Genomic DNA, 8862 nt, shown 5'->3' on the forward strand with positions numbered 1-8862 from the left:
TGCCACAGGATCAGTCCAGGTGTGCAGTGTGTCAGCAGGTGCTGAGGGATCCAGTCTCTATCACCTGTGGACACAGGTTCTGCAGACAGTGCATCACCAGATACTGGGAGAAACCTGCTCCTTCAGGAGGCTATGACTGTCCTCAGTGTAGAAAGAGATCCAGAACACGTCCTGTACTACAGCCCCTGAGTGAACCCAATGATACAAGAGGCTCTGAAGACAGTAAGGACACTTGCAGACCTGTGCTAAGTCAATACCTCAATATGATTAAGAGTTAACTACAATAATATGAGATAATATAAGTTACTGTAGTTGTGAAGGCCCACTTCATCCTGTTAACGAATGTGTCTGATACACATCCTTTTCTTCTTCCTTGTAGTGGATGACAGCCTGCAGAGAGCTGTAGTAAACCATAAAGACAGTCTGCAGAGAGCTGTAGTAAACCATAAAGACAGTCTGCAGAGAGCTGTGGTAAACCATAAAGACAGCCTGCAGAGAGCTGTAGTAAACCATGAAAACAGTCTGCAGAGAGCTGTAGTAAACCATGAAGACAGTCTGCAGAGAGCTGTAGTAAACCATAAAGACAGTCTGATAAGGAGGTATGAATATGTGATAGAAGGCATCGAAACAGCAGGGACTCAAACTCCCCTTAACAGGATTTACACAGAGCTCTACATCACAGAAGGAGAGAGTGAAGGGGTTAACGATGAACATGAGGTGTGGCAGCTAGAGACAGCATCCAGGACACCAACCTCACATGACACAGCAATCCACTGCAATGACATCTTTAAACCCTTAGCTGGCCAAGAGAGACGCATCAGAACTGTGCTGACGAAGGGCATCGCTGGCATCGGAAAAACAGTCTCTGTGCAGAAGTTCATCCTAGACTGGGCTGAAGGGAAGGCTAATCAAGATGTGGAGATCATATTTGTGCTTCCTTTCCGGGAGCTGAACTTGATCAACGATCGCCAGTACAGTCTTCTCAGACTTTTAAATGACTTCCACACAGAACTAGACAAAGGTAATGCAGAGAAACTCACTGCCTGTAAAGCTATGTTCATATTGGATGGTTTGGATGAAAGCAGATTTCCATTGGATTTCCAGCAGAATGAAAAGGTGTCTGATGTCACCCAGACATCATCTCTTGATGTTCTGATGACAAACCTCATCAAGGGGAATCTGCTTCCCTCTGCTCTCCTCTGGATAACCTCCCGACCAGCAGCAACCAATCAGATCCCCCCTCAGTGTGTTGACCAGGTGACAGAGGTACGAGGGTTCAATGACCCACAGAAGGAGGAGTACTTCAGGAAGAGATTCAGTGATGAGGACCTGGCCAGTAGAATCATCTCACACATAAAGACATCAAGGAGCCTTCACATCATGTGCCACATTCCAGTCTTCTGTTGGATTTCTGCAACAGTCTTTGAACACATGTTGAGTACAGACATGAGGAGAGAGATGCCCACGACTCTGACTGAGATGTCCATACACTTCCTGCTCATTCAGACCAGACTGAAGAACCAGAAGTATCATGGAAGAGATGAGATGGATCAAGAGGAGCTCATGGAGTCAGATAAGGAAATTCTTCTGAAGCTGGGGAAGCTGGCGTTTGAACATCTTGAGAAGGGTAATCTGATGTTCTATGAAGAAGACCTGAAAGAGGCTGGCCTTGATGTCAAAGAAGCTTCAGTGTACTCAGGAGTGTGCACACAAATCTTTAAAGAAGAGTCTGTGTTATTTCAGAGAGTGGTGTACTGCTTTGTTCATCTGAGCATTCAGGAGTTTCTCTCAGCTGTCTACATGTACCATTGTTACACAACCAGGAACATGGATGCACTGAAGCCCTTCCTCAAGAGAAAGTCTAGAGGTGCGTCTGAAGAGCTAACCTTGGATGAGCTGCTGAAGAGTACCGTGGATAAAGCCTTGGAGAGTAAGAATGGACACCTGGACCTTTTTGTCCGCTTCCTTCATGGCATGTCACTGGCAGCCAATCAGAAACTCCTACGAGGTCTGGTGACACAGACAGAAAGCAGTCCAGAGAGCGTCAAGAAAACAATCCGATCCCTGAAGGTGATGCAGAGGAAGAACATCTCCCCTGAGAGGTGCATCAATCTCTTCCACTGTCTGATAGAGATGAAAGACCATTCAGTACAGAAAGTAATCCAAGAGTACTTGAGGTCAGAGAACAGATCCAAAACCTCTCCCTTGCTCAGTGTTCAGCGCTGGCCTACATGCTGCAGATATCAGAGGAGGTTCTGGATGTGTTTGACCTGAAGGAATACAAGACATCAGAGGAGGGTCGTAGGAGACTGCTCCCAGCTGTTAGAGGCTGCAGGAAAGCTCTGTAAGTATTCATGAAAATATCACACACCAAAATAAATTGAAGTTACAGCTGCATTTTCATTGGCTGACTGGCTCTGTAAGTACCCATGTGACTATCCCTCAGACCAAACTTTACTGTATGTAGGAACAACAGTATTTTCATTGGCTGACTGGCTCTGTAAGTAGTCATGTGACTATCCCTCAGACCAAACTTTACTGTATGTAGGAACAACAGTATTTTCATTGGCTGACTGGCTCTGTAAGTAGTCATGTGACTATCCCTCAGACCAAACTTTACTGTATGTAGGAACAACAGTATTTTCATTGGCTGACTGGCTCTGTAAGTAGTCATGTGACTATCCCTCAGACCAAACTTTACTGTATGTAGGAACAACAGTATTTTCATTGGCTGACTGGCTCTGTAAGTAGTCATGTGACTATCCCTCAGACCAAACTTTACTGTATGTAGGAACAACAGTATTTTCATTGGCTGAATAAACTTTCTATCAGCTGAAAACTCTCTAACTATATTACAAACTGATCAGCACGATATACACATTATTTGAGCACTGCTAACAGTGTAAGCAGGGAAAGCTAAGCGAAATATTTGAATACAACCTGTCTGTCATTGTATTTCTCTGTGTTGGCAGACTCACTGTCTGTAAACTCAGAAACACATCCTGTGAAGTGTTGGCCTCAGTTCTCAGTTCAAACCCCTCACACCTGAGAGTGCTGGATCTGAGTAACAATGACCTGAAGGATTCAGGAGTGAAGCTGCTCTCTGCTGGACTGGGGAATCCCCACTGTAAACTGGAGACTCTGAGGTCAGTATTATATATAGTGTGGACTGTTTACTCAATACAATCTAAATCTGATACCTCACTGTCTGTCTTTTGACTGATACTGCTTTTTAAACTGGTCTGGTCAGTCTACTATAATATTTGTACGATACATGTTTCTATCTACAAGCAACACTTCAATAATTTGTCATTTCTAATAATGATACATTCATTTATAAATAGATATTGAAGCTTTCAGGACACTGATATATCTGAAAATGTTGAACAAATATATATTTTCACCACCAAAGAATATCAGTGTGATTTTAATATGATTTGACTCTTTGCAGGCTGTCAGGCTGTCTAGTCACAGAGGAAGGCTGTGCTTCTCTGGTCTCAGCTCTGAGGTCAAACCCCTCACACCTGAGAGAGCTGGATCTGAGTAACAATGACCTGAAGGATTCAGGAGTGAAGCTGCTCTCTGCTGGACTGGGGAATCCCCACTGTAAACTGGAGACTCTGAGGTCAGTATTCCTGTAGTTGGTCAACAAGTGATAACTGTTCACCAGATCCACATGTGTTTACCAGACACACATAGTCCATATTAGGAGACAGTACAGAATGTCACCTTTTATTTGAGGTTGATGGTGAGAGGTTAGCATGTGTTGTTGTATCCTCTGTTATTGGTAATGGTGAGAGGTTAGCATGTGTTGTTGTATCCTCTGTTATTGGTAATGGTGAGAGGTTAGTATGTTTTGTTGTAGTCTGTTATTGGTAATGGTGAGAGGTTAGCATGTTTTGTTGTAGTCTCTGTTATTGGTAATGGTGAGAGGTTAGCATGTTTTGTTGTAGCCTCTGTTATTGGTAATGGTGAGAGGTTAGCATGTTTTGTTGTAGCCTCTGTTATTAGTAATGGTGAGAGGTTAGCATGTTTTGTTGTAGTCTCTGTTCTTGGTAATGGTGAGAGGTTAGCATGTTTTGTTGTAGCCTCTGTTATTGGTAATGGTGAGAGGTTAGCATGTTTTGTTGTAGCCTCTGTTATTGGTAATGGTGAGAGGTTAGCATGTTGTAGTCTCTGTTATTGGTAATGGTGAGAGGTTAGCATGTTTTGTTGTAGCCTCTGTTATTAGTAATGGTGAGAGGTTAGCATGTTTTGTTGTAGTCTCTGTTCTTGGTAATGGTGAGAGGTTAGCATGTTTTGTTGTAGCCTCTGTTATTGGTAATGGTGAGAGGTTAGCATGTTTTGTTGTAGTCTCTGTTATTGGTAATGGTGAGAGGTTAGCATGTTTTGTTGTAGTCTCTGTTATTGGTTAAGGTTGAGAGGTTAGTATGTTTTGTTGTAGCCTCTGTTATTGGTAATGGTGAGAGGTTAGCATGTTTTGTTGTAGCCTCTGTATTGGTAATTGGTAATGGTGAGAGGTTAGCATGTTTTGTTGTAGCCTCTGTTATTGGTAATGGTGAGAGGTTAGCATGTTTTGTTGTAGTCTCTGTTATTGGTAATGGTGAGAGGTTAGTATGTTTTGTTGTAGCCTCTGTTATTGGTAATGGTGAGAGGTTAACATGTTTTGTTGTAGCCTCTGTTATTGGTAATGGTGAGAGGTTAGCATGTTTTGTTGTAGTCTCTGTTATTGGTAATGGTGAGAGGTTAGCATGTTTTGTTGTAGTCTCTGTTATTGGTAATGGTGAGAGGTTAGTATGTTTTGTTGTAGCCTCTGTTATTGGTAATGGTGAGAGGTTAACATGTTTTGTTGTAGCCTCTGTTATTGGTAATGGTGAGAGGTTAGCATGTTTTGTTGTATCCTCTGTTATTGGTAATGGTGAGAGGTTAGCATGTTTTGTTGTAGTCTCTGTTATTGGTAATGGTGAGAGGTTAGCATGTTTTGTTGTAGCCTCTGTTATTGGTAATGGTGAGAGGTTAGCATGTTTTGTTGTAGCCTCTGTTATTGGTAATGGTGAGAGGTTAGCATGTTTTGTTGTATCCTCTGTTATTGGTAATGGTGAGAGGTTAGCATGTTATGTTGTAGCCTCTGTTATTGGTAATGGTGAGAGGTTAGCATGTTTTGTTGTAGTCTCTGTTATTGGTAATGGTGAGAGGTTAGCATGTTTTGTTGTAGCCTCTGTTATTGGTAATGGTGAGAGTTTAGCATGTTTTGTTGTAGCCTCTGTTATTGATAATGGTGAGAGGTTAGCATGTTTTGTTGTAGTCTCTGTTATTGGTAATGGTGAGAGGTTAGCATGTTTTGTTGTAGCCTCTGTTATTGGTAATGGTGAGAGTTTAGCATGTTTTGTTGTAGCCTCTGTTATTGATAATGGTGAGAGGTTAGCATGTTTTGTTGTAGTCTCTGTTATTGGTAATGGTGAGAGGTTAGTATGTTTTGTTGTAGCCTCTGTTATTGGTAATGGTGAGAGGTTAGCATGTTTTGTTGTATCCTCTGTTATTGGTAATGGTGAGAGGTTAGCATGTTTTGTTGTAGTCTCTGTTATTGGTAATGGTGAGAGGTTAGCATGTTTTGTTGTAGCCTCTGTTATTGGTAATGGTGAGAGATTAGCATGTTTTGTTGTAGCCTCTGTTATTGGTAATGGTGAGAGGTTAGCATGTTTTGTTGAAGCCTCTGTTATTGGTAATGGTGAGAGGTTAGTATGTTTTGTTGTAGCCTCTGTTATTGGTAATGGTGAGAGGTTAGCATGTTTTGTTGTAGCCTCTGTTATTGGTAATGGTGAGAGGTTAGTATGCTTTGTTGTAGCCTCTGTTATTGGTAATGGTGAGAGGTTAGTATGTTTTGTTGTAGTCTGTTATTGGTAATGGTGAGAGGTTAGTATGTTTTGTTGTAGCCTCTGTTATTGGTAATGGTGAGAGGTTAGTATGTTTTGTTGTAGCCTCTGTTATTGGTAATGGTGAGAGGTTAGTATGTTTTGTTGTACCATTTTATTATTGGGCAAAACACAACCAAAAACACAACCAAAACCAACTGCAAATGCAACCAACGAGTTTACGACAAAAAACTACATTTTTGACTATTTTAATACACTATGAGTGAATTGTTCAGAATACTTAAGACTTCTTCAAATGGGGAGACTGGAAACCTAAATTGTTTTCATTTTTAATAGTGAAACGCATATGTCTTAAAATACCCTCAAATTAATGGTGACATTATAAACTGTCACGTCATATGAAACATTTGACCTCAAATCCAAAATGTTGGAGAATAGAGACACATTTAAAATGTCTGCTTCACTGTCTAAATAGATATGGTGTGGACTGTTTACTCAATACAATCTAAATCTGATTCCTCACTGTCTAAATAGATATGGTGTGGACTGTTTACTCAATACAATCTAAATCTGATACCTCACTGTCTAAATAGATATGGTGTGGACTGTATACTCAATACAATCTAAATCTGATACCTCACTGTCTAAATAGATATGGTGTGGACTGTATACTCAATACAATCTAAATCTGATACCTCACTGTCTAAATAGATATGGTGTGGACTGTATACTCAATACAATCTAAATCTGATACCTCACTGTCTAAATAGATATGGTGTGGACTGTATACTCAATACAATCTAAATCTGATACCTCACTGTCTGTCTTTTGACTGATACTGCTTTTAAAGTGGTCTGGTCAATCTACTGTAATATTTGTACTATACATGTTTCTATCTGCAGGCAATACTTTGATTATTTGTCATTTTTTATGATGATACACTATTTTATGAATAGATATGGAAGGTTTCAGGACACTGATATATCTGAATATGTTGAAAAAATATACTGCCACTATTTTCACCACCAAAGAATAGCAGTGTGGTTTTAATATGATTTGACTCTTTGCAGGCTGTCAGGCTGTCTAGTCACAGAGGAAGGCTGTGCTTCTCTGGTCTCAGCTCTGAGGTCAAACCCCTCACACCTGAGAGAGCTGGACCTGAGCTACAATCACCCAGGAGACTCAGGAGTCAGACTGCTCTCTGCTGGACTGGAGGATCCACACTGCAGACTGGAGAAACTCAAGTATGTAGAGGGTTTATGTCAATGTTCATATCAGACATGTTTGACTTATCAGGCTGGTTAAGACAAACATTCTGACCACCACTTGGACAAGTTATTGCTGACTGTGTGTGTCCAGTGTGTGTGTGTGTGTGTGTGCAGTGTGTGTGTGTCCTGTGTGTGTGTGTGTGAGTTCAGGTGTATCCCTCAATGACTGTCTGTTCTTCTGCTTACCGCTACAGTGTGGAACATGGTGGAGAGAACAGAATGAAACCTGGACTTAGAAAATGTGAGTGTTGACTGCTGTGAAGAATATGACTAAGAATAAGTCTTAATTCAAGTTAAGTCAAAGTCAAAGACCACCATCATTACTGACTTGGTCATATTAAATATCAGCTGTAGTTCTACAGAAGCAGAAATCAGGGACAACAAAGTTTAGAAAGAGTTGCTCTGACAATGTGTGTGTGTGTGTGTGTGTGTGTGTGTGTGTAATTAATGGTAATAAGTGTGTTTTATATTACCATACAGTATAACATATGATCATTCAACAAGTCTCAAGTTACCTTAACTTCTCCTTTTGATACCTAGAAACATCTACATTAAATGAATTAGTGAAAAGTGAGTTAACATTCTAATGTGAATGATGATGATTTCTAATATTGTGTCTGGTTTCATCCATCAGATGTCTGTGATCTCACACTGGACCCAAACACAGTAAACAGACTCCTCTCTCTGTCTGAGGAGAACAGAAAGGTGACATGGAGGACAGAGGAGCAGCCGTATCCTGATCACCCAGAGAGATTTGAGGACTGTAGACAGGTGCTGTGTAGAGAGGGTCTGACTGGGCGCTGTTACTGGGAGGTAGAGTGGAGTGGGAGAGGGGCTGATATAGGAGTGACATATAAAGGAATCAGCAGGAGAGGAAGGGGTTAAGGACTGTTGTCTTGGATACAATGACAAGTCCTGGAGTCTGTTCTGCTCTGACAACAGTTACATTGCCTGTCACAATAATAATCCCACTACCATAGACGTCCCCTCCTCCAGCTCCCACAGAGTAGGAGTGTATCTGGACTGGCCAGCCGGCACTCTGTCCTTCTATAGAGCCTCCTCTGACACACTGACCCACCTGATCACATTCACCTCCACATTCACTGAGCCCCTCTATCCAGGGTTTGGGGTTTATTATTTTGGCGACTCAGTGTCCCTGAAATAATAACCTGACACACACACACAGACAAACACACACACACACACACACACACACACACACACAGGACACACACACACAGGACACACACACACACTGGACACACACACACACACACTGGACACACACACACACTGGACACACACACACACTGGACACACACACTGGACACACACACACACACTGGACACACACACACACTGGACACACACACACACACACTGGACACACACACACACACACACTGACACACACACACACACACACTGGACACACACACACACACTGGACACACACACACACACTGGACACACACACACACACTGGACACACACACACACACACACTGGACACACACACACACTGGACACACACACACACTGGACACACACACACACACACTGACACACACACACACTGGACACACACTGGACACACACACACACTGGACACACACACACACACACACACTGGACACACACACACACACTGGACACACACACACACACACTGGACACACACACACTGGACACACACACACACACACACACACACACACACA

General features: G+C 42.0%; 2 pseudogenes; both read left to right on the forward strand.

Annotated features, from left to right (window-relative positions):
• Positions 1-327: 327 nt before the first annotated feature.
• LOC135570222 (NLR family CARD domain-containing protein 3-like) lies at positions 328-2943 on the forward strand (annotated as a pseudogene).
• Positions 2944-6947: 4004 nt separating this feature from the next.
• LOC135570223 (stonustoxin subunit beta-like) lies at positions 6948-8642 on the forward strand (annotated as a pseudogene).
• Positions 8643-8862: the final 220 nt, after the last annotated feature.

This window comes from Oncorhynchus nerka, unplaced genomic scaffold, assembly GCF_034236695.1.
Source record: "Oncorhynchus nerka isolate Pitt River unplaced genomic scaffold, Oner_Uvic_2.0 unplaced_scaffold_1012, whole genome shotgun sequence".
NCBI lineage: Eukaryota > Metazoa > Chordata > Actinopteri > Salmoniformes > Salmonidae > Oncorhynchus > Oncorhynchus nerka.